Source organism: Macrobrachium nipponense, chromosome 4, assembly GCF_015104395.2.
Source record: "Macrobrachium nipponense isolate FS-2020 chromosome 4, ASM1510439v2, whole genome shotgun sequence".
NCBI classification, from domain to species: Eukaryota; Metazoa; Arthropoda; class Malacostraca; order Decapoda; family Palaemonidae; genus Macrobrachium; species Macrobrachium nipponense.
The window spans coordinates 21441648-21445750 of record NC_061100.1 but is presented as its reverse complement, the minus strand read 5'-3'; the positions used below and the strand labels follow the sequence as shown (position 1 = coordinate 21445750).

The 4103-nt window shown below is 28.9% G+C and overlaps 1 protein-coding gene across 1 annotated transcript in view; it reads right to left on the bottom strand.

Moving 5' to 3' along the window:
• Nucleotides 1-3859, bottom strand: part of LOC135211296 (melanopsin-like) — a 120931-nt gene extending 117072 nt beyond the window's left edge. Inside the window, exon 1 of the mRNA XM_064244614.1 lies at nt 3302-3859. The gene's annotated coding sequence lies outside the window, so the exon portion shown is untranslated. The remainder of the gene's footprint in view (nt 1-3301) is intronic.
• Between the last annotated feature and the right edge of the window lie 244 nt (nt 3860-4103).

Sequence of the window (4103 nt, the reverse complement as noted above, 5' to 3'; positions counted from 1 at the left end):
CATATATATATATATATATATATATATATATATATATATAAACAAGGTTTGTAGCTGATAACATCATAAAGACAAGGTTAGGGTTAAAAATTTTATAGTTATCGTTTTCATAGTTTTAATTAAGCTGAATGCCATGGTGACCTTGCTTCAATAGTATTTCCTCAATAACTATTATCCATCGAATTTCCTTAATGAATCTGTTGCTAAAATCTTGAATAAAATTTCTTTAGTCGACGCCACCCTGTACCTGATGTTCCAAAGATGCGCCTCTATGCCAGTTTGCCATTTATTCCTTCTAGCTTTTCTCAAAGATCTCAATAAACTTAAATCTACTCATTGTCCAGCTTTTTGGTGGTTAATATTACTCCAAAAAAAACCCTTTAATTTCAAAGGACCATTTACACCCAACGATGACCTCTGGCGTAGATTATGGATTGATTCGCCCTTCGATACTATCCAGGAATCGATATCGGATCCACTCGGGTTACTCAAGGCCATAACGGGTCGTTAATCATTAAAATAACGGGTCGTTGATCATTAAAAGCAGCTCGTTCCTCCTGCCTCCCCCCCCCCCCTCACCCCCTCATTAATTAAACAAGCAGTCTCTTGAGCCGTACCCACACGTCGAACCCTGTTTAATTGTCAGACTTTTCTTAACATATCTTATGGTTGGTCTTTTCATAAGCTTGTTTTTATTCTTTATTTTGTATGTTTGCATGTCTTGGTTAAATCCTGGATAATCAATTTTCGACCTGTTTCCCTTCGTCAGATGGACTTGAATTTTTTTATGGTTACTCAGAATCCAGGTGACAATACAACCTTCCATGATCAGTAGGTCAGCAGTGACCTCTAGTGGCCCTACGTGACCTCTCCCAGTATCCAGGATTTGTTATGGAACTCTCCAGATTTTTCACGTCTTTGAATTGGCATATAACCTACGATATTTTCAAACCTTCTTAGGCTCGACAGGATATATATATATATATATATATATATATATATATATATATATATATATATATATATATATATATATAGTGTGTGTGTGTGTGTATGTATTTATAAATAATTGTTTTACATAACTACAAAAACAATATATCTGTATCTTTAAATGTACGTATGTATCTGTCTCTGTCTCTCTCCTTTCTATATATATGATATATACTATATAATATATATTATATATATATATATATATATATATATATATATTTATATATATATATATATATATATTTATATATATATATATATTGCATTATACGTATATATGAATATCATATATGTCATATATTATCTTGGTTGCAGGTCCACAATAATATCGCATGTGAAGTATAAAGCATTTAATAGATAATAAAAGCTTTTCGAACCTTATACTAGGTTCATCTTCAGTCATTTATATAGATAGAAAGAGAGACAGATACCATACATTGAAAGATAGGCAGATATAAATTTTTTTTAGTTATATAAACAATTTCCGAAAAGCTAAGCCTGTATAATTCTATATCTGTGTAAATGATATATTCTTGTTTCCGTCAATGTCAGGGAAATTTTTTCATTTTTTTTGAAAATGTAAATATCTAATCACCGTATGTGTACATTAATTTACAGTAAAAACAGTACCAGATTTTCAGGGTTAGTTTAGATCATGCTATTGACTAGAATTGAGACAATTCCCCTTTTTGTATATATATATATATATATATATATATATATATATATATATATATATATATATATACATATTAAGATATATGTACATACATAAATAGACATTCATATACATACATATGAATACAGTATATACACATATACGTACATACTACATTTATACATATACATAAGATATATTTATATATGTGTGTGTACTACATATATACAAATAAATATTACACACACACACACACACACACACACACATATATATATATAATATATATATATATATATATATATATATATATATATATATAACCACTAACCTCCAAATGACCTAACAACACTCGACATGAATACGAACCACAACTTCGAAATCAATATTGTACCTCTTCACGGATGAATGGGGAATATCACCATCGGCCTGATATCAACCCACCGAGGTCATAGATCGAAATGTTGATCCAGAAAGCACACTTATCCTATATATATAATTCCCTTTGGATGGTCGTTATACTCCAAAGGCAGAGCCGGATCGCATATTAATGGGCCAATTGTTGGTAATCACTTTAAACTGATAAACGTGCCGTACAGTAAGCTGACGGATTATTATTGTTATTATCGTTATATATATATATATATATATATATATATATATATATATATATATATATATATATATATATATATATATATATATATATTTATATATGAATATATAAAATTTGTATGTACAAATGTATTCATATATATATATATATATATACATATTTTAATTGTCATTTCCCTAATAGAACGATATCTCCATAAACTAAAATCTTTTTTCAGCTGTATCTGGTTTCCTGATTCATCAATATCTTTTAACTTTAGTTTTCTCTGTGGGTCATTTGTCTCGTATAACTCTGACTTACCTAACTATTTAAGCTTTGTCTTACTAACTCTTTTATTAGTTTCCTGATACCTTTTATATCTTTATTTGTCATTTCTCTTTCGAGAAGTCTGAGAATTCCTTGGTGAGATCTAACTTTTGTTAATGTTTTTCTTTGCCAGAAATCTCTAACTAGGTCAAGAGGGTCGTGGGCAATATTTATCTATATGCTCTCTGTCTAGTCTAATACTTATTTACTGATATATATATATATATATATATATATATATATATATTATATATATATATATATATATATATATATATATATATGCATATATATATATATATATACATATGTATATATATATATATATATATATAATATAATTAATATATATATATTATATAATTATATATATATATATAATATATATATATATATATATATATATTATATATATACATGTATAAATATCTATCTATGTATATATAAATACATATGTAACTATATATATATATATATATATATATATATTGCATATATATTTATATATACATACATATAAATCATCTATAAATATATTAACATGTACACACAAAAGTATGTGCAACAATAATAAAAAGGTTTCGGGTATACTGAACGAATAGCATTGAATGGTTAAACTATTAACTCCAGTTATTCAAAAGATATCGAATCAAGGATCAAATATCAAAATTCTAAATGCAGTTTAAAGTACCAGTTAATATACAGTTATAAATACCAGCTATCCATACCTGTAGTACTGCAGTTTGTGAGTCCACCTTTGACTCACCAGTCAACTTAGGATGGATGTGGTAGAATTGACGTTCATAGTGCAATGTGGACACTACAGCAAATCTTGTAGATGATTCTGCAGATGGTTTAACACTAGAATAAAGTTTCCTTTTGCGACTGAAAAAAGTTCGTGATCGTGTCTAAAGTTTTTCTGAGCCACCCATCAATTATGATTCGTTTTTGTTCAGGGCTGAATATCGGATGTAATTCCACTTTTTTTTAAATTTTCAATGGGAAGTTTAGTTACAGGGTTTCAAAATGCATATAACGTCAGATTGGTTGTTAGATGAACATTTTAAATTACCATTTTATCGTTAAACCACAAAGGAATTGAGTTAGTGTAGTTTTTTATATCTATCTACTGTCACAAGTCAATTTTTACTTCCTCGATTATTATCGAATAATTTATTTTATTTTTTCCATTTCGTAACTTCACCATCTCCTCGCTTTCCTTCGAACTGAATCTCAAAACTTCACGTCAGATCTTCCAAAGTTTATGTTACGCAAAAATATTCGAGTCAACTAACGAAAAAAAATGATATTGTTATTGTACAATAAAGTTTCATACATACTTACCTGGCAGATATATACTTAGCTATAGACTCCGTCGTCCCCGATAGAATTCGAATTTCGCGGCAACACGCTACAGGTAGGTAGGTCAGGTGATCTACCGGCCTGCGCTGGGTGGCAGAAATAGGAACTATTACCTTCTAAGGACAGATTTTTCTCTTCCACCTGTCTCCTGAGGGGAGGCTGGGTGGG